The sequence below is a fragment of the Spermophilus citellus genome, assembly GCF_964194105.1.
Source record: "Spermophilus citellus genome assembly, chromosome: 9".
NCBI lineage: Eukaryota > Metazoa > Chordata > Mammalia > Rodentia > Sciuridae > Spermophilus > Spermophilus citellus.
The window spans coordinates 67,575,911-67,599,372 of NC_138191.1; positions in this window are offsets into that span (position 1 = coordinate 67,575,911).

A 23,462-nucleotide genomic window follows, 5' to 3' on the forward strand; every position below is an offset into this window, starting at 1 on the left:
ATTACATCACTCCATACTTGAACCTTTGCCTTTCCACGGTCCAAAGATAGTGTCTAAATGCATTAATCTCTCAGTTAAGATTCCCCACAGTCTGATACAAACTGACCTTTCTGACTTGAAATTCTATTTTATGTCTACAGCAACCCTCTGGTCTGATGACTGTCCCTAAATCATGCTTAGATTTTCCTGTCTTGGTACTTGGAGTTCTTTCCTGATTTATACTCTGTATTAGTTTTCTACTGCTGCTGTAACAAATGACCATAAACTTAGTGGCTTAAAAACACAAACTACTATCTTATAGTCCTGAAGGTACTAAGTCAACATGGGTCTCATGGGGCTAAAATTTAACTGTTGAGAGGCCTGGTTTTACCTTCTGAAGACTCCATGTTTCCATCTATTTCCTTGCCTCCTCCAGCTCAGACCGTCAGCCCCCTTCCATTTTCAAAACCAGCAATGTTACATCTCTCTGGACTTTCTTCTGTGAACACCTCTCTGAGTCTCCTTTTCTGTCTTCCTCTTTGAAATTACAAGGCCTTTGTGATTTCATGGAGCCCCACTCAGATAATGCAGAGTAATTTTCCCACATAAGACCCTTACTCGATCATGTCTACAAAGTCATCAAACCTAGTCATGGGTTCCAGGGCTTAGGACAACTTGGGGTGATTATTCTGTGGACCACACACTCCAATATCCATTCCTATGAGTCACAGACTTTACTGAAGGATGGAGAAGGAGGATGCTTCATTGCAGCTACACACTCTAGTTCAAACACTTTCTCAGACACCATAGAGGTGGTTCCTGGCCATTTCATCCTACAGAGCTTTCTAGCCTCTTTCTACCCATCCTCACTCTCTTCCAACCCCATCCCCTTTGCCTCTCCACTTGGCTCTTTGCCTCCTCCATGGAATTGGCACTGAAAACTCCCAATTCTTCTGACTCTGTAAGGCAAAACATTTCCACTTTCTCCAGTCCAAACTCAGCTCCCCAGAAAGGGCTCACCTGAAAAAAAATGGCCTCTCATTTAACGAGACCTCATTGAACTTTTTTGAGAAAGTGATAATCATTATATATCCCAATTGTCATCAACTGATAACATACCAACTTGGTCATGGATATGCTCTTAGTACCGTGTCAGTACCACATTTCACATTTTCTCTTCTTTAGGCACAGAGTGAGGAAAATGCCTCAGAAATATATCTGGCTGGGTCAAGAGAATGGAAATTTAAGTTGGTGCTTTCCAATCTCATAATCTAAAAGACTGATGCTCCTATGACGAATAAGTATAGCTCAACATGGGGATTTTTTTAAAGATTGACAAAAGCCGTAAAGGAATGACTCTATAGTAGTCAAGTACTGACCCTCACTGGACCAATTAGAACTCAGAGGTTGGAGACTGCATTTTATTCAATGTCATGACCCCCCAAACTTAGGATAGAATCTGCACATAATAAAGCCTTAGTACATTTTGATTCATATAATTAGTAGGAAGAGTATAAAAATCTACCATTTATAAAAACAGACATGCACATTTTCCCCTCACTGTGTGTCCTTTCTCTAACTCAGAAGAAGGTTGTCCTCACCTTACCTTCCGGTGTATTCAAAGATAGACTGTGCTTCTTGCTGTCAGGTGAGAATTGGTGTTAAGAGAGTTGAGCGCTAGAATAGAGAGCCCTCCATAGGGGATATTGAATGGAACATTGGGAGAAGTGTTTTCAAGCCACAAATTAGTATTAACTTCTGTACAAATTGAGCTTTCGAACCGTGAAGCAACAGGATTTATAGCAGCCTATTAATCTTCACTCTGTTCCTGAGTTAGAGATGCTTATTTTCAACAGTGAGTCACTCACAGACAAGAGCTACAGAAACCAGCAAGTTGCAACTCTCAAAGAAACACAGAGGAGACAACGGAAAATTAATTCTCACTCTTGTAATTAAGCATGAAATTTCACATCTTGTTTCAAATGGTTGGCAATTAGAACACTTTTCCCGCATATAGTTTTTCAGCACAACTTGTAGCTTTTCTTTCAGAGTGGAGCCCACCAGGAGGGGCTTTATGTGGACACATGAGATTGTTCTGTGTCTCTTACAGGAAGATGTTCAGTGATCAGGAGGGTCACTATGCTCCATGATGACAAAGGCTTCCCCTCTGTAAGAGTGAACATTATTCATGCTGACAGAAGGGCAAAGCATGGGTAGATGTCCCAACTTCATATAATAAATTAGCTTCTGTTGCTGCAGACTGTATGTTTACACTGCCCCAGGGTCCTGCTGTGAAATCTAATGTGATGGTTTCAGGCAGTGTGGGACCTGTGAGAGTGACCAGGAGTTTGATCCTCAGCGCCACATAAAAATAAACAAATAAAATAAAGTCATTCTGTCCATCTACAACTACAAAAAAAAACACATTATTATAATGTTTAGACATGCATTAATGTCTCTACATTATAATGCAAAGACATTAAAGCATTTATATATTAGAGGAATAAATATGCATTTAAAAGAAGAACACAAATAAATAAGGGATGTAAATGTTCCAAAACCAGGTAGGGGGTTTCAAACTCCCATTATGGTGTCCTTCCTCCACACAATAATCCCAAGACATCCTGGCACATGCTTCCCTGGTTTGGCCACCACTGAGGTGTGGTTAGATTGCCGTCAGCTAAGAGCAGAGCCAGTCCCCTGGGCTCTATAGTTCCCCTCCAGGGAGCTCTTCCACTGAGCATGCACATCATAACAGCTCCGTCACCTGTGGGACTGGACCTTGCTGTGTAGGCACACTCAAGCCTCCTTACCATGGTTGTCCCTTATGTGAGCTGAGAGAAGCTGTGAAACCTTGAATCCATGACCATTCTTAGCAGATTTTGTCGGTGCGCTGATTCCAGTCTTAAGTGAGATAGTATGAGAATGGTTGTAAACATACTTCCTCCTGGGAGGAAGAGATGAAGCAAAGAGGGTTATAATCTTATATCAAAAAGTTTTGCCTTTACACCTTCTTCCTCTTCCTTGATGGGCTCCTGGTGAGAGAGTTGTCTTTCCCCAGCAGCTGTAAATAGAGAATGGGAATATAGAGGCAATAACCCTCAAAATCAAACCAGTCCTCTCTACTCCCTCTACTCCCTAAACAACACCTCAGCACTGGTCTGGAGAATTACAATGTATGCAGCTGTTTCCCATAATATGAGATATTACTATAAGATCAACACTATCTGGGTCCTAACATAAAATTGCCGCAGAGTGTATGTGAGAAGCTTTTTCATGGCTCAGGCAAAGAAGCTAAGGCCCAAGCGGTTTAAACAATGTCATTCAATCAACAGTAATTATTAATAACTTTTTATTGAAAAATAAAACAAACACAGAAAAACCACACAAACAAAAGTGAAGTATTATCAGTCAGACAATCTTGTAATCACCATTCAAGTCAAAGAATTTTTCCAGCCTTCCAGAAATCCTTTTAAGTGCTTTGGTGAAACAGTGTGCATAGGTTCCTCTTTCCCTCACTGTAGTTTTTATAGTTTATTAAACCTCACACTTTTCTTTTTTGACTCTTTAAGTTGATCCAGGCCTTTCTGACATGGCCCTCTGATCTTTGACAGCTTCCTTGCTATCTGGAATGATGACATGTTTCGAGGCTCATTTTGTATATTTCTTGCCCTGGACCTGAAATCAGCTAGGTCTTCAAAAACAGGAAGCCCTAGTTTATTTCAACAGTATGTCATGATCACTCTGGGCACTAGGGGTATTCGTGGGGACCTGGCTGATCATTGTGTCTAGAACTTTTCACTGGATACACACACACACACACACACACACACACACCACACACTTGTTTCTTAAAGATAAAATGTTTCATGTATTCATACTGACATTTTCCATTCAAATAACAGTACAACAAATTTCAAGACTCTTTTGTTCCACAGTAAGAATTCTGATTCTCAAGGATGCAGAGGATGACATAATTAGAATATTCCACGATTACTCATTTGCTTTATCCCACATTACATACACAACAGTTTTAGAATAACAGTACTAACATCAATTATGATTATTGAAAACAGCGTAACTTTTTTGTATGTGTTACTCCATTTTCTTTCTATTCTTGTATATGGTTGTTCTGTATCTACACGGTCAGGGCACACAGCCAGGACATTCAAAGCTCTCCCCCTCCCTACCCTCCCTTAGTCTTCTTTCTGCAGGAAGCTAACATTTTGTGCCCATCACCAGTCCATATGGTGATGCCTCGAATCCTTCAGGCCGTCTGACACACATTCTCCAGTAAATTCCTCAGAAATGGCTCAGGGGAACAATATTCTCTGGGTTCTTATATGCTGATAACAGCTTGTGCCTTTTACACTTGAAAGTCATTTTGCTGGATGTGAAATTCTTGGCTTATGTTTTCTTTCTGTGCGTATCTTAAATATGTTACTCAGTTTTCTTGTGGTATGAAGTGTAACTACTGAAAGGTCTGAAGATAATCTAGTATTCATTCCCTCACAAGGCACTTAACTTGTTTCACTTAGATGTCCAAAGGATTTTTTTTTTCTTTTCCTTAAAATCCAATAATTTTACTAGAACCTACCAGGTCAATCATACTAGGTTAATATTCTCAGATAACTGCTGGGGTTTTTTTTCCTTCATTATTATACTTTTAACTCATTTTTTATTTCAGCAATTTTCTTTCTTAATTGTAGTTTTCGGTATTTGTTTATTTCTCTGCATTGGGTTTCTTCTTCAGCAGGTCCTTTTACCTATCTACCTATTTACCTACCTACTTATCTATACACCTACCTCTTGACTATTTTCAGTATTGTGTTTTTCTTGAATTTACATCTTTTACTTTTAACATTTTTATTTTTCCTCTTCCATCTCTTTTAAGACAGTATTTATTGTGTTTATTTGTGTCTGTGTTCTTCCTAGTTTAGACTTCATATCTAAAATAATTTTTTAAATATCCTTCATTGAGTTCTTGAATTTTGTGATTTCATTTTTAGATTTTACTAATTTTCATTTAGCTTGTTCCCTCATGTCTTACATTATTTTTTGAATATATTTTAAAGTAATAGGTTATAGTTTTGATTTATTTAAAGGCACTAATTTCCTTTTTCCTGTCTTTGTACTTATTCTAATTTTTACTTGTTTATTTATTTATTTTTTTCAATACTGGTATTGAACCCAGGGGCACTCTACCACTAAGCTACATCCACAGTCCTAATTTTCCCAGGTTGGTCTGGAATCTGCAATTATCTTACCTCAACCTCCCAAATAGCTGGGCATGTGCCATTGCATTTGGCAAATATTGAATTTTTTTTAAACATCTGTGAAGGTTATCAACATCAAAATGGAGTTGCTTGTATCAACCCTAACAAAAAATAAATAAAGCCAAGCAGTTTATGGAGACAGGATTCTCATGTATGACTGTCTGACTGTAACTATCACAAAACTCTGCCAGAACCAGAATCTTGCAAAAAGGCCAAACAAACTTAAATAGAAAATATTTCTTCAAGGACATCTGCCCAGCAACTTTCTGTTTGAGCTTGGGCTGACCTAAGATTGTTATTAATCCAAGTCAAGGATAATTGTTACAAAATATCTGATATAATCCTCCTCATTTTGACCTTTACAAACTCCCTCTTGCCTCTACCTCCTTGAATATGCCCCTATTTTACTATGGCACACATATTCCTAATGAAATGCTCTGCTGTTCCCCCCAAAAAATATTGCTTTTGGAGACTCTCTGGTTGATATGTAGGTTGACACATCACAGATAGCTCCCTCTTACGTTTGTGTGTTTCTGTGCTTTTTTTTTTTTTTTTTTTTTTTTTTTTTTTTTTTGTAATGTAGAGTTTAGAAACATGATGACTTACTTACTTTCTGAGATCTCCTGGCTCTGTTCCCTTCCACCACTTTCAGCTGTATCTCTCTTTCCTTCATTTATATTGTCCCTATTTTGCTCCACTTTGATTCCATTTCCAAAAATTTCTCCTCAGTATGGGTCTTTGTCCTTTCATTCTATGTAAACTTAGAAACCATTTTAAGCAAAGAAGTGACATAATGTAACTTATTCCTTAAAAGTCTCACAACAGCTGCTCTGTTGAACAAAGACTGAAGGAGAGAAGACAGGGAAACAGAGAGACCAATTAGGAAGCAATCAGAATACTGACAGATTTTATTTATGAGAAAACTTGAGACACGGGTGATTAAACAACCTTCTCTAGTCACAGAGCAAGTAAGTGGTAGAGATGGCATTCAATTCAATTCAAATTCAAATGGACTTCAGAATCTATAATAAACATCTGCCATTTCAGGATGCCTAACATGTGTTAAACATTCTCCCTGCATTTTTGTAGTGTTCCATGTTATTTTCCACGTTATTATAATTCCTAGACTCCCTTGCAGCTAGAATGAAGAAGGATATAACTCAGGTTTTCCCAATTGGATGCACTTCAACTTAGCTAATAAAACAGGATGCCCTGTATATATATTTTTTATTGAGATATAATTCACACACTACAAAATTTACCTTTTTAAAGTGTACAATGCACTTTAAAGTAGTTTTCAGTCTATTCACAAAGTTGTGTGACAATTACTACTATCTGATTATTCTAGAATATCTTTATCTCTCCCCCAAAAAAACCCCATATCCACTAGCAATTTTGCTCTTCATTCTTCCTTTCCTCCAGTCTCTGGCAGCACTTGTCTGTTTTCTGTCTTCATGAATTTGCCTGTTCTGGACATTTCATAACAATGGAATCCATACAATTTGTGACCTTTTATATTAGACTTTTTTCAACTTGACTGGATTAGGGGATTCCCAGATATCTGGTTAAACATTATTTCTGGCTGTGTCTGTTAGGCTATTTCCAGATGAGATTAGCATATGCGTTGGTGGACTTGATGAAAAAGTTGATTGCCTTCCCCAATGTGAGTCATTATCATACAATTTATTAAGAGACTAATTAGAGGGGCTGGGGTTGTGGCTCAGTGGTAAACTGCTTGCCTAGCATGGGTGAGGCACTGGGTTCAATCCTCAGTACCACATAAAAATAAAGATAAAAGCATTGTGTCCACCTACAAATAAAAAAAAAGTTAAAAGCTTAACTAGAACAAAAAGGTAGAAGAAAGAGGAATTTGTTTTCTGCCCTGCTCCTGACCTAGGACCTCATCTCATCTTCTCCCATACTCAGGCTAGAATTTATATCATTGGTTCCCCTAGTTCTTAAGTCTTTGGACTTGAACTGCATATACTGTCAGCTTTCTAGGGTCTTCACCTTACAGATAGCAGGTCATGCTTCCATCATTTTGTGAGCCACTTCTTTGAAATAAATCTTCTATTATTTCTTATTGATCCTCTTTCTCTGGCAAATCTTGACTAATACATATGGATAGACCACATTTTATTTATTCATTCATCAGTTGATAGGCATGTAAGCTGCTCTAACTTTTTGGCTATTATATATACTTCTATGAAGATTTGTGTACATGTTTTTACTTTTCTGAGTAAGTTTAATTTTAATTTCAGACAAACAATGCATAATATTTTAATGTTAGTTTGTCTAAAATATTGCCTTGGACAAACTAAAATTTAAAAACTATTTGTTGTTTATGTAAACTTCAGATTTAACTATAATTCTGTATTTTATCTGGCAACCCTACCCAGGTGAGGCATGGAATGGGAAGCAAAAAATATGAGACAGTGCCAATGGTGAATTCTGTCAAATATTTCAGAAAGAAAAAAATGTTAATTCTACAAAATCTCTTCCATAAAATGGAAGCAAAAGTAACACTTTCCAACTCATTTTATAAGGCCAGCATCTCTTCTAGATAAAGACATTCCAAGCAAAGAAAACTATGGACCCATATCCTTAAGCACAGTTGCAAAATTCCTCAACAAAAATAGTAGCAAAGTGAATCCAGAAATATATTAAAAGGATAATAGATGATAACAAGAGCCTGGATCCCTCCAACTTGGACCTTATACTAAAGCTCAAACAGCTCTAGAACTAGCACCCTTGAATTTCAAAAGTGTCTGAGATACACAATTCAAAAACCACCACTCCATAGTCCTTTTTGCCATTAGGTTAAGCTATAGAGTATGACATACTGAGACTGTATTAATTTGCTCCCTTGTGAACTATTTCTGTGCAGAATTAGCCTACTTTAAGATTTCTTATCATAAAGACGGATATTGAATCATAAATATACATACATATTTCATAAGAATATTATAAAGGGTAATTTTCCATGATATTTTTATCAATAGGAGACTCAAAAATCAAGGGAAATTGTCCTTTTCTGGAACATTTCTTTTCCCTTTTACTTTATCTTATAGAAATTTCTGAACCCTGTAACTGATTGGATTTCTCACTTCCTTTGACCACTAGAAATACTGGAGACAGTCAAGTGTAGTGATGCACCCCTGAAATCCCAGCTACTTGGGAGGTTGAGGCAGGAGGATGATGAGTTCAAAGTCAGCCTCAGCAACTTAGTGAGGCCCTAAGCAACTCAGTGAGACCCTGTCTCTAAATAAAATATATAAATAGGTGATGATGTGGCTCAGAGGTTAAGCACCCCTGGGTTAAATCCCTGGTAACGAAAACAAACCAAAACTGGACCAGATTATGGCCCATTCCTAGCAAATACATAAAAATAGATGGATTATATTTTGTGAATTACTCTTACCTCTAACATTTTTACCCTCTGTTAGTCAGCTTTTTCTCTGTGACAACATATCTGAGAGAAACAAGAGTAAAGACTTTTTTGACTCAAGGTTTCAGTCCAAGGTTTTAGTGCAAGGTCAGCCAGCTCCATTGCTGTAGGGCTGAGGTGAGGCAGAAGGTCATGGCAGAAGAGCATGCTGTGCCAAACCTGCTCACATCCTGGCATCCAGGAAGCAGAGGGAAAAAAAGGGGAGGCTAGGGACAAGAAATACCCTTCCATGGCACACCTACAGTGACCTAAACCTTCGAACTGGGCCCAACTTCCAACAGGGTCCACTACCTCACAATAATGCCACCAATTTACAAATTCATTGAATGGATTAGTCTATTGAAGAGGTAAGACTCTTCTGATCCAATCATTTCCCAAGAGCCCCACCTCCAAACGTTGCTACATTGGAGACCATGCCTTCAACACAAGAGCCTTTTGGGGAACATTCAGGATCCAAGCCATAACACCTTTCTAACCTTAGAAGTATGCTATTTTTAAATTTATTTTTACATCATATATATTTTTTTAAGATGTCCCAAATCCTTTGTAAAATGAGGAGGGATTAGACAGAAGATTGATGCATGATTATGCCTCTTTGGATAGATTCACCAGACCATACCCTAATGATGGCAAGCCCAGGATACTTGAGAGATCAGATGCAGAACACTGCATGGTATTTTAAATTATTATTTGCAATGGTTAAAAAAAAGTATGTGTGATACTATTGAATATTACAATTAGAATGTCAGGCCTATGGCAAAGAATTCCAATCCTAGAGTAGGGAAAAATATATATATTAGACAAAGATTAAGGGGAGTAGAAGTTTCAATAAATGTAGTTTTGCTTCACCTGAGTCCAGATATCTTTGCTAACTTTCCTTAAAGCTAGGAGTAATAAGATTATTAAGAGGTATCAATGAGTTTTATATATTGTTTTTATTCTTAAAGAGGAAAAACAAATAACTCTAGGGACTTGGCAAGGACACAAATACATATTCCATTTATCCCTAAGTCAGTCTGATTTAAAAAATAAACAAACTTATCCTATTGTAGCTAATTTTGTGTGTTAACTTGGGAAGTGGTTTTATTTATTTTTTTTTTTTTGGATGAGATTAACATTTAAACCTGTGAACTCTAAGTAAGCCAGTTGCCCTCGATTATACGGGTGGGTCACATCCAGTCAGCTGAAGTCCTAAATGGAACAAAAATGACCAGCCTCCCAGAGCAAGAGAGAATTTTCTAGGTTACTGACCTTAGGGCTGGCACTGCGCCATTGGCTTTCCTGAGTCTTCACCCAGCTGTCCTGCAATGCAGATTTTGGATTTTCCAGCTTCCATAATTGCATGAGCCAATTCCTTATAATAAATCTCCTTATACCTTATGATAAATATCCTTCTGTATGTCCATATCCTCTTCTGTTTCTCTAGAGGCCTGGACTAATACAAACCCATAAACAGATCCATTTTGATCCATTTTGGATATTTTAAGCTATCAGTTCTCCTTTGTCAACAAAACTGTGAAATATAGGAAATACGAATCTGTTTTCCATCTTGATAAAGGAAAAAAAAATCTGTCCAAAATACTTGCAAGTCTCAAAAGAAAGAAGAGTCAACACACTTCAGAATAATTTCACAGAAACTCTGCTTGAAATATCATGGTGAGGGTAACATGCAAGTTTTGTTTAAACAACTTGTCACAGCATGCTTGATTGAAAGTAGCTGAAATCTCTAAAAACAGTGGTTTAAACAAACTGGTTGAGTTTTTTTGTTTGTTTGTTTGTTTTCCTCACAAAAGCAAAGTCTGGAGGTAAGCAATCTGAAGGAAGTACAAAGGATCCCTGAGGACACCAGTACCCAACCACACTCAGTGCTTTCATGCCTAAGGCCATTTCCTGGCCAAGGATGGCAGTTCCCTGTCCCATACCGCCAGAGAAAGAGTAAAGTGAAGGGCAAAAACTGTCCAAAACTACTTCCTTAAAAGAGTTTTCCAGAGACCCTGCCCAGCAATTCTGCTTACAACTTTAAATTAAAGCTAAAGCATATCCTTCATCACTCCACAAGGGAAATATAGTTGGATACATTGTCATCTTGAACAAAATTGAGAATCTCTTAACAGGTCCTAGGTGGGCAGCTAGCAGTATCCACCACTCATAATTAAGCTGGGGAACCATGAGAAAGAAAGTCTCTCTGGGACTTGTTTTGTCTGGTGTGCTTGCGCCCTCTAAAGGAGAAGGAGGGAATTGGCAAAAAAAAAAAAAAAAAAAAAGAACACCTGCTTTTGCCAATTCCCAGGTTTCCCACCTTTGGACACAGCAGTCCTGAGAGGACTCTGGGAAACTGAAGGGTCACGACCATAAGTCTTGGAGAGTCAGTTCTCCATACCTTACTTCAGGAGTCCCAGAAGGAGATGGCCAGGTGTGAGTGCTATGGGGAGGACAAGGATCACTTTCTCAGAGACCAAGTGTGGGACCATGGATACACTCTGGGTGATTATTGAACTCCCCACATTGTTTTCTTTCATCATTGTAATGATAATCTAAAAGGAATTTATTTCATCTACTATACAAATAAAGCTTCTCTTGTCCTATGATATGTAATTGAAGGATATTTTAAGCTGTCAGGGTGGCCTATAATCTCAGTCTTGGGAGGCTGAGGCAGGAAGATATTGAGTTCAAAGCCAGCCTCAGCAAAAGCAAGGTGCTAAGCAACTCAGTGAGACTTTGTCTCTAAATAAAATACAAAATAGGGCTGTGGATGTAGCTCAGTGGTTGAGTGCCCCTGAGTTCAAACCCTAGTACCGAAAAAAAAAAAAAAGAATATTTTTTAAAAGATTCAGACATTACTTAAGAAAGTTTGTCCAGGTGAGTTATGATGGCACAGGTCTATAATTCCAGCTACTGAGAGGCTAAGGCAGGAGAATTACAAATTCAAGCTCTGTCTCAGCAATTTAGGGAACCTGGTGTCTCAAAACAAAACGGATTGAGGATGTAGCTCAGTGATTAAGCATCCCTGGATCCAATTCACCAGAACGAAAATAAATAAATAAATAAAAGAATGAAAGAGAAAGTTTGTCTTAACTTGGAGTTTGCAAGCTCTTTGGGGGACTATGAGGCTATTCAGGGTAGTTTTCCTTTTAAAAATATTCTGCACCGTATTGAAGTCAAGCAACCTACTCCAGTATCTGAGTAAGGGCTTTGGAAAAGGGATCAACCTAGCATTGCTGTTCCCCATTGGCAATACTTGGCTCTGAGCATTGTCCTTGAAGATGATGCTGAGACTCAGACCTGGTGGTAAGGATCAAGAACTTGGCAAAATGCTGAGTCAAAAGGCACAGAAAGAGAAGTGCCCACAGGAATAGGTCTAGACCAGGCATCTGGAAGCTGCTGCCATCCGCAGAGAGGTTGGGAGGGTCCTCTGCTCCCTACGTCTGCTATGGCTAGAGAGAGAACAGTTGTGGGGTGCGTTATTGAGAACCTCAGATGTTCTGCTCAGAGATCAGCCAGTCGGGGTGGGGAAAAAAACCCACAGAAAGGTTAAAGGGTGTGGACTGTGCTCTATTGATCACTGAGTTTCCAATATCTAGGCTACTGCTGTGGTACACATTAGCATCTTTAAAATTTTCAAGAATGAAAGCAAAAAGAATGAACAAATGATTGAATTGGAACCAGATAAAAATGACTACTACTTGTACACCATCCATCACCTGACCCCCTGGGTTTCTGCATACTTGACTTCTTTCCCTACTGTGATTTATTTGGGGCCTTTTTAGTTTCTTTTGCCCAGCTCTCCACTCTAGGAATTTCTGATATTGAAGAACTGAACTTGCTCTTTGTGCCTTTGTGATGGAAAGCAGGGAGAGAAGGATGGAATTAAGAGATTAGCCAGGGGCTGGGGATGTGGCTCAAGCTGTAGCGTGCTTGCCTGGTGTGCGTGCGGCCCGGGTTCGATCCTCAGCACCACATACCAACAAAGATGTTGTGTCCGCTGAGAACTAAGAAAAAATAAATAGATATTAAAATTCTCTCTCTCTCTGTCCCCCTCTCTCTCAATCTCTCTTTAAAAAAAAAAAAAAAAAGAGAGAGAGAGAGATTAGCCAGCCAGGAGGGGGAGGCTCTTAAATCCTCAGCTCTCCTCTATGGAGCTGAGGAGCTCTGCTCCTCCTGGGCTTTCCTCCTCCCTGACCAGAATCCTCTGGGATGTTTGTTGATGCAGATTCCTTTAGCCAAGCCTAGCTCTCTTTGGGAGTTGCCCCATCCCAAAATGTACTTTGGCATAATAATAAATGAGAAGCACAAAACTAAAGTCTACAATCGTCAAAATAATAAAAATAATGTTCTGCTGGAGGGTAGAGCATTTTGAGGAGGGAGCCACTAAAGATGTGAAAGGGCTGGTGGGAAGTGGCTAGGAGAGATGTTGATGTGTCCTGGGATCCTATTTAAGTTCTTCAAAAGGAGCTGGTGGAGGTGGTAGAATTCTCTTTGGCTGTGCTTCTTGAATGTGAGGCTGTTATGTTCCGTTGAGCCACATTAACCTCTGGGGTTACAAGGGTTACAGAATCAAAAATGAAGAAATAAAAGAAATGAATGAGTAATAATAACGTGCCTGGTCCTCTCTTACATCCTAATGTGAGTCATCCTTGACATAGAAGAAAAATTAAAGTTGTTAACTTTTTTTTTAACCTGAGAAGAGCTTTAATTTTTTTTAAAAGAGAGAGAAAGAGAGAGAGAAAAGAGAGAGAAAATTTTTTTAATATTTATTTTTCAGTTTTCGGTGGACACAACATCTTTATTTTATTTTATGTGGTGCTGAGGATTGATCCCAGCGCCCCGTGCATGCCAGGCAAGCATGTTACCGCTTGAGCCACATCCCCAGCCCAGAGCTTTAATTTTTTATAAATAATTTTTACCAGGTCACTAAGCCCAGAGAAAAACTAGAGCTCAAAGAAACCTAGAGAAAGAGATACAAACCAGTTACTGCAATTTCAAATTATAACCTGCCCTTCTTTCCATTGAAAAGTATGCCTGGAGAAAGACATATATTAAACTTTGTAGTCAAACTTTGAAAGGGAAGTTAAAATAACAGAGTGGCTAAGAGTGGTGGTGGTGGTGGGGGGAACCTCACAATAGAACATTTAAAAATATGTGTTTTAAAGTTCTATCTTGAAAATTCCCTGCTAACAACTTACTAATGTCTCTTTCAACCTCCCTTCTCCTATGTACTAGAGTTCTCCAGAGAAACAGAAACAATGGGATGTATATAAAAGCAGGGAGAGATTTATTTTAAGGAATTGGCTCACATCATTTTGGGAGTTGGCAAGTGTGAAGTGGGTGAGACAGCCCAGCAGGCTGGAGACTTGGGAAGAGTTGATGTTGCAATCTTGTGTCTGAGGCAGTCTAGCAGCAGAATTCTTTCTTCAGGGGTCTTTTATCTTTTCTTTTAAAGCCTCCACTGATTGATTGGATGAGGCCTACCCACATTATAGAAGTCAATCAGTTTCATTTAAAGTCTACCTATTTAAATGTTAACCCCATTAAAACACACACACACACACACAAAAAAAAAAAAAAAAAACCTTTTACAACAACATCTAAACTGGTGTTTAACCAAACAACTGGGCAGCTTAGCCTAGTCAAGTTGACAAATAAAAACTATCAAACCCTCTCCCTTCCAAAAGTTCACTACAGTAATAATAGAGGCAATGAATGACGGTCTCTTGGATGAGGAATTAGCAATCTTGCACAAGCCATCAATGGTGGAAAGGCAAGAGAGCAGAGGCTAGTGGAGTAAGGTCTAGAGAACGTAGTTGTGATCAAATCCTGACCCCTCACTAGGAGTAGGACATGGCATAAAGAAAAGGAGCATATTCTAGCTCTTAAAATGAAGAGCCAAGCAGTACTGGTGTAGAAGGAAAGCTGAATGTTACTCTTGAACAATCAAGGAGTTGGACTGAAGCCACCATTATTCGGGTTTATGATCTCCTATTTGTAGTGATTTCCTCTTCCTCAAATTACTCTTGTAGCCTTGCGTGCTGCTAAGGAATACACATGTGACCCTGATTTAGTCTTACCATGCAAAATTCTCATTTAGAAGTGAGGAAAACAAATTATAGACACAAGTAAAGAGTTGATCTCCTGGTGAAGGTGAAGTTGGAAGCATCCCATTCTTAGAGGGCGGTCATGGCAGAACTCTGGGCATTTAGTCCCAAATCTAGTAGAATGAGTTACAGTGTCTTCATTGGAGTATAATGTGATTAATGCCTGGTTCCTTACTTCATAGCCTCCAATACGGACACTCTGAGCTAACTAATATTCTTCAATATCCTTTTTAAATAGTAGTTCTGTTTAAACTAATCAGATTGCATTTCATTTGTTACTAGAAATCCTGTTTTATTCAGCATAAATATACATGTATCACTTATGTATCTATAAATACTCATATGGTTGTCTTTGCAGATAGAGGGGTAATAAAACCTCTTATGGTTGTAAGCATCAGTTACTTCTCTGAAAGTATGGTCCTCTCATTTTTTCAATTTTTCTTTCTTTTAGAAAGAGAAACAACATCTTATTCTTGAGATACTTGCCTTCTTAATATACTAAGAAGACTTGAATAAGTTTGGATGAGAAGGTAAAGCATAGGACTTCATAGGCTCAAGAAAGTCTATTCTTGTTAATTATGTTAAATTTCATCACATTTCTCAGTAACTTTAGAATTATATTGACCATAAATTTTTCTCCTAATGTTGTGAAAAATCAGCCTCTATCTCAGAGCAAAGCCTGTCCAAGGAAGGGACATGGCCTTTGTCCTTGGAAAAACCCACAGAGCACTCCTAAGCACATTCCCACCCTGCTAAGTTGTTTATCTACAAATAACAGGAGAGATCTGCTGCGCCAGGTGTCCCTGACTCAGTCAGGCTAGGTGGAGATCCATAGCAACCCCCTAGCAGCCACCAATCAGCATGAGACAGGGAAATACCTGGGATGCCAGATGACCCTCCCAGTTTATGGTAGTTGATAACAAGTTGGGAAACATGTAGTTCAGCACATATACCCCTCTTGGCTTAAACCAATCAGTTCAAACGAATACTGACCAATCACCCCTACCCAACTTGTTCCCGCCAGTGAATGTGCTAATCATATTTTAGAGTTGTTATTTGATTTTCCCGCGGTGTGTGATGATTCCCTATGATGTATGTGAAGTCCCTGCCCTCTCCAAAAAATGTATAAAACTGCTGCAAACCCTGGGCTCGGGGCCTCTCAGCGTCACCAGTTGCTGTGTGTGTGCGCGGAGGACCGAGCTAGCTCACAATAAACACCTCTTTGCTACTTGCATCCATCTTGGGTCTCTGGTGGCCTTTGGGGGTCCTGAATTCGAGCATAACAGTTGCAAAAATCAAAGGTAAAAATTTAAAATATAGCAATATCAAGAAGGTGGTGGTCCATCCATCAGGCTTGGGGCAGGGTTACAGGGTCTGCTCCAGATATCTGTGTCTAGGATTTTAGATAGTCATGGAAATGGTTAAAACTGCCCCCTAAAGCCAGAGATTATTCATAGAGACTCATGTTGGCTCAGACAGTCATGAGGCTTATGATTCCATAAGCCTAATATTTACAAGGCCTCACTGGCCAGGGAAGATAAAGAGGGTCTGTTTGTGGGTCTACCACATCTTTACCTGGAGGGCCCAGCCCAGCAGTGTTGGTAAGGCAGGCTGGACACCCCAACTGGATGTGCCTGCTCCCTCCCTTGAACTCCTCCAATGTTTTTATGTGTGCTAGGGGTGAACATTTAGTCTCCATTGCTCATGTGTTCATAGAAGGAAAGGAATTTCCATTCTACTCTTCAGATGATAATACAAGCAACTTCCACCTGCTGTTTTCCTCCCTCTTCCCCAGAGAAGGAAAAAGACTTACCTAATCCGTGAATTTGGTGGTGGAACTGAGCTCATCCAACTCTACCTTTCACTTTTCTACCTTTCACTTTTCTTCCAAGCTGCCAGCCTCCTGAGGCAGCATCTGTCAGTTCTCCTACACTTACACTACTCTGCTTCAGTTCTCTACTTAGAGTTACAGGGCTTGTTCTCATTGCAAAAACTTATGATTACAGGGCTAGGGGTGTGGCTCAGTGGTAGAGTGCTCACCTAGCATGTGTGAGCCACTGGGTTCAATCCTCAGCACCACATTAAAAAATAAACAAAATAAAGGTATTGGGTCCATCTACAACTAAAAAAAGAAATTCTTTTTTTTTTATTGATTGTTCAAAACATTACAGAGCTCATGATATATCATCTTTCATACATTTGGCTCAATTGGGTTTTGAACTCCCATTTTTACCCCAAATACAAATTGCAGAATCACATCGGTTACACACTCACATTTTTACATAATGGCATATTAGTGACTGTTGTATTCTGCTACCATTCCTATTCCCTACTATCCCCCCTCCCCTCCCCTCCCATCTTCCCTCTCTACCTCCTCTGCTGTTGTTCGATTCTCTCCCCTTATTTTTTCCCTCCCCCTTGCCCCTCACACCTCTTATAATTTTGTGTATCATTGAAGGTCTCCTACCATTTCCATATGCTTTCCCTTCTCTCTCCCTTTCTCTCCCCCCCTTCGTCTTTGTTTACTGTTAGTCTTTCCCTCATGCTCTTCCTTCCTGTTCTGTTCTTAGTTGCTCTCTTTATATCAAAGAAGACATTTGGCATTTGTTTTTTAGGGATTGGCTAGCTTCACTTAGCATAATCTGCTCTAATGCCATCCATTTCCCTACAAATTCTATGATTTTGTCATTTCTTAGTGCTGCATAATACTCCATTGTGTATAGATGCCACATTTTTTTAAACAAATTCTTTAAAAAAAAAAAAAAGTATGATTACCTATCTGTGCCAGTGACTTGGTGGATATATTTTCTAGAAAATGTGGGTTTTGGGAAAACCTATTTGTCACAAATCTGAAGGCATTTTGTGTTTCCTGTATCTTATTTCTTAATTCATTTGAACTTTGAGAGGACCTATTACAATGTCGGTTATGGGAAAGGGAGACCCATGTAACACCTTCAGCAGTGCATCATGGTGACTGATTTAATATCTCTTAATCCATGCTGTTCAAACTGACTAAAAAAAGATACTAGGTGCTGGGTGCAGAGGCACAGGCCTGTAAATCTAGTTACTTGGGAAGGTAAAGCAGGAAGGATTGCAAGTATCAGGCCAGTCTGGGCAACTTAGAGAGATGCTTTCTCAAAATGATAAGGTTGGGGATGTAGCTCAGTGGCAGAGCACTTTCCTAGCATGTGTGCGGCTCTGGGTTTAATCCCTAGCACTGAAAAACAAAAATAAGACACACAAACAAATAAGACATGGCCTATTCTAGGACCCAGTGCATCTACTCTTAGGTGTGTAATAGATATACTGTTTAAATGAGTACACAACTGTTCATAGAAGGATGTCCAATATGCCAAGTATGGTGACACATGCCTTTAATCCCTGCTACTTGGGAGGCTAAGGCAAAAGGATCTCAAGTTGAAGTCCAACCTCAGTGACCTAGTAAGAGCCTGCCTCAAAAGAAAATAAAAAGGGCTGGGGATGTACTCAGTGGTAGAGCACTTGCCTACCTTGTATGAAGCTCTGGGTTCAATCTCTAGTATAAAAAGAGAGAGACCCTACATGACATACTGGCATGCCATGGTTTGAGAAAGAGAAGGGGATCTGATTACTTCCTTAGCCACGATGAGAGAAGAGTAGTATTAACCTTCAGATTGGCCAGAATTTCTAAATTCCAGCCACTTAATCTATTTCCTATATTTTACCAAACCTACAGCAGTATTAGAAAACTATCAACCAACTAGATCCAGAAGATGTAGGGACCGCAGGTCATCAAGACAAGCCCAGGCAAAGCCATACTCACCACCAGGTAGGATATAAAGGTAGATGCCGGTGCTTTGTCAGTTTACAAAGCTGTCTGCAATGCACATGTGGGAAAACCCAGGACGCTGGGCCCTTCCTGGGACCCTTTCTTTTAAGAGAACGAAGAAAAGCATAAAGTCTAATCCCTTTCCAATTAAACCTGGAAACCTTAAAAGAGGAATTTCCAATTATTAATTTAAATTTAGTAAGATCATTTTCCTTAGAAGCTCACATGTACTAGTCAAAAATATGAAGAGGATAAAGCTTGAAGCAGATTTGCTGCCCTTTCAGGGAAAGAATAGCCAACTGTCAAAAATGGAAGCAAGCCATGGATCTGGGTTTTGAGCTAATTGGAAAAATGGGAAACAAAATAATCTGTCGCAGTTTAGTCATTGGGTTTAAGGCTAAATGAGTACATGAAAAGACCCTTAACACAACTGTTCATAGGAGGTCCAATATGCTTTGATTACTAACATACCAAGTTGAGTTACGAAATAATTACCCAGTGTGACTTGCCTGTGAAGACCTGGGACTTGGTGGCAGACTTCCTGATTTGCAGAGGAGCAAAAGACCCTGAGTCAGCAAATTCTCTCCTCCTTTAGGAAGGTTGGTTTCACTGGTGCAGCTGAGTCGTGGTTCCCAATTACTCTTAACACTGTAGTGAAAGGTTTTGTGGTTCTTAGTTGAAGAAGCTGTTTCCTTCTTTATTTCTTCTTATGTAGGTTTGCATAGACATAGTTGTGTCACCAAAAAAGTGGTTTGAGGGGCTGGGGCTGTAGCTCAGTGATAGAGCTCTTGCCTAGCATGGGTGAGGCACTGGACTCAACCCTCAGTACCGCATAAAAATATATAAATAAAATAATAGTATTGTGTTCTTCTATAACTAAAAAAGTAGATTTTTTTAAAAAAGGTTATTTGAATAAAGTATTGTGTGTAAAATAAGGGTAATCTTTATACTGTGATTGCAGTTCAAATATGGAGAAAGGACATTTCTTTTTCTCTTTTTATTTTTAAAGCCCCCTATCTCCTGAAGAAATCTCCTCTGAATGCCAGCTTTGTTTGGACTTCATATGGAAATAACTTTGACCCCTTAACTATTCTATAAATAATAAAATTATGCCATGGGAGGAAAAGAAAAGAAAGGAAAATCACCAGCAACTTCTATAAGGGAATCTTTCTTTTTAGCCAATGACCTAATTCAACTGGCTGCAGGCCCCATTAATAATCACTAATTAATGGAAATTTAGCAAAGAAAATTTCAACTTTACATTTGGGTGGGAAAGAATACATGATGTGTCAGGGGGAAAGAATGGAACATTAATTAATTTCTCTACTCTCAGCAAACTGGGAAACCTAGAATGTGTGAGACTGAAATAACCCATGGTTTTTGTGGTTTTTTTTTTTTTTTTTTTTTTTTGGTTCCTGAACTGTTAGATTACAATTAGTGCTTTTCCTCTTGGTCTTTAACTTGGGTTAAGTACTGCAAGTTCAAAGAGATGTTTGTTTTGAGTTTCTAATGGGCCCAGAGTGTCAGCCAGTCTGTGCAGAAGTTTAGTTAGTGCCTTGGTAGCACAATGTTTTCAGCTGTGGCAGCACAACCTCTTTGTCTTTGCTGCTCACCGGATTTGCGTTAGAATGATACTTTTAAAATTCATTAGACCAGTAATAACGCAGTGGCATTTAACCTGACACTCAGGCACAATGCTCTCATCACCCACACTCTGCTCGCACAGTTACACGCTGATAAAAGGCCTGTTCATTCTATCCTCAGTCTGTTCAGCCGAAAACCACTATTAATGTTTTTTTCTTAGTTATGTATCTCCTAACTACGCATTTCTTAGCCCATTATAACTAATGTCTCCAGACAGAGCATTTAGTGGTTATATGGTTTTTTTTTCAAATTCATATCCATAGACCCATCAGGTTGGATTAGGAAATGAAGCTCAGTGCATATTTCAGAACCAAACTGCCTCATGCTTAGCTGTGTGACTGTCCATTCTCAGCATAGTGCCTGGCCCATGGTTACTCACTAAATATTCACTGAACGCATGAATGGAGAAATGAATGAAACTTCTAGCACAGTCTGATTTCTAAATGTGCAGAGGAATGGAACAACCTAAAATTAAAAGCACAAAATTTTACTACCATGTATTTTGTATTGAAAAAAAAAAAAAAAAAGACTTTCCTGAAAATTTGAGCACTCCAATGAAAACTTGAAGTGCAGCAATTGGTGAATGCCATCTGGCCACATTTCTCTTGGTCTGGGTTCAGAATAGAGTTTGTATCTTCTTTGGAAAACTCTGGAGTGGAAATTTCCTTTGTACCTGTGCCCTTACCTTGGAGAGTTCATTTGTTCCTTCAGGGGCTGAATTGAAGGCTGACCTTCCACCTAATTCTCATTCTGAAAGTTCTGAAACATGGATAGCCTGTCTTAACTCCTTAGAGGAATTTGAAGAAGGTTAAGTAACTCTGCTATGTAACTTTTCCCATTCAAGCATTGTTGGAATGGAAGAAAAAAAACATTGAAATATTCACAGACATATTATCCTATCTTGTTTTCTCTCCATTCAGCCAGGTACTGTTTCTGGAATAATTGCCTCAGGGTAGAGTTATAACAGTAGAAGTCAGAGAAAAAGGCATCTTTTTTTAGGGTATTTGAGTTTCAAAAGGGTACAGAGACCTGTGACAGGGAAGAGCTGAATGAGAACAAGTGCTTCTTGGGTTGGAAGAGAAGGCAGTGTTGAAGGGAAATAATGGATAAGTGACAAATAGTTGCTGGTGGGTCTTGAAGGAGGCCCCTGCAGCTGCCTGGGCTTAGCCTGGACTGGGGAGCAGTGTGGGGCAATGAAGGGACCAAACCCCACCATGCTTTTGAGTTTCAGCAGAAGAGAAGATCAGTGTCTTGTCTCCCAGATGGAGCCTCAGAGAGGGGGAAACCCCAGAGAAGAAATGACCTGGGAGAGTCTCATGGATGTGCCACTGCGGTGGGTGCAGCAGTATGATTCCCAAGGCCTGAGATGGGCTCAGATTGTGTGAGAGGCCCACCCAACTGGAAGATGGAGAAAAGAGAACATGAAGGTGAGTAGGGATGGGACGCCTCAGCAGATGCTAAGAAGGAGCAGAAGACTTGGATGATCAGATAGACTCCCCACACTTCCAACTCCAGTATATAAATCTACAGAAGCCTCTGCAACTTAGATACAGTCACAGGTAAACACTTAGGAGGATCCTAGAACAGACTGAAGTTTTTTCTCACCATCCAGGAGAAAGTAGGATTAAAAAAAGAGATTATGTTCAGTTATATAAAAATAAAAAGTTTATAGGCTACTTTTAAAATCCGCTTCAGCCAGGTGCAGTGGATCACAACTGTAATCCCGACTCAGGAAGCTAAGGCAGGAGGATGGTGAGTCCAAACCCAGCCTCAGTAACTTAGTGAGGCCTTAAAGCAACTGAGCAAGACCCTGTCTCTAATAAAATATTAAAAAGGGCTGAGGATGTGGCTCAGTGGTAAAGTGCCCCTGGGTTCAATCCCTGGTATAAAACAAACAAACAAACAAACAAAAAACTTCAGTTAAGAAAATAATAACAAAGGTTAAAATTTCTTTCTTTTTTTGCAGTGCTTGGGATTGAACCCATGGCCTCTGTATTCCAGACAGAGTGTTGTACTACTAAGCTTGTACACCCCATTCCTTGAACACTCATCATATAGTATACCTGATACACTAGTTTATGTGTATTAACTCATTTAGGAAAAAGCTTCCTGTTTATGACCTTTGATTTAATTTTTGCAGTGTCCTTTTCAAAAATATTTAGAAATATGGTCATGCATTTCTAACAATAGCCATTTGTTTTATTATTCAAAGCCTGCTTGTTTTTTGAAGAAACAAACATAATTATGCATATTTTTAATAATTTACTAAAATAGAATTGTCTAAAGAAGCTTCAGGGGCTGGGGTTGTGGCTTAGTGGTAGAGTGCTTGCCTAGCATGTGTGTGGTACTGGGTTCGATTCTCAGCACCGCGTATAAATAAATAAAATGATGGTTTGTAGACAACTAAAATTTTTTTTTAAAAGAAGCACCATATACCCATTTCCCATCCTTAGTAATTATCAACCATAGACAATCATCTTTTATATTTTGAACCAAATCCTAGACATTGTATCACTTTATCTATATTCAGTATATAGCTCCAAAAAAGCCATAATTGTATTGAATATCTAGTGTTTGAATTTCCCAATTGTCCCAATGATTTTTCTTCAGCTTTATTGTGTCATAACTAACAAATATAATTGTATATGTTTAAGGCATACAATATGACAGTTTGACATACGTATTTATTGTGATACGATTACTACAATCAGGTTGACTCACACATTTATCACCTTACGTAGTTATCTTACTTTCTTTCTTTTTTTAATAGTGAGATCAACATGCTTAAGATCTATTCTCTTAGCAAATTCCAAGTATACAATACAGTTTTTGTTTGTTTGTTTTGTTTGTTTTTGGGTACTAGGGATTGAACTCAGGGGCATTTTACCATGGAGCTACACCCTCGGGCCTTTTTATTTTTTATTTTGAGACAGGATCTTGCCGAGTTGCTTTGGGCCTCACTAAATTGCTGAGGCTGGCCTCAAACCTGCAATCCTCTTGTCTCAGCCTCCTTAGGTGCTGGCATCTTAGGCATGTACCATGACACATGGTGTTAGAGTCTGTAAACAAGTCAAGATGGCACCTGGAGCTTTGCCAGAGGGAGTGGTTTGAGAAGTAACGCCAGCGAGCCATTAAGTGTGGAGATTCCTTATTGGTTGACTGTTGGTTGTATCTAGTTTATGTTAATTAGATAAGCTGTGTGGAATGTATAAATA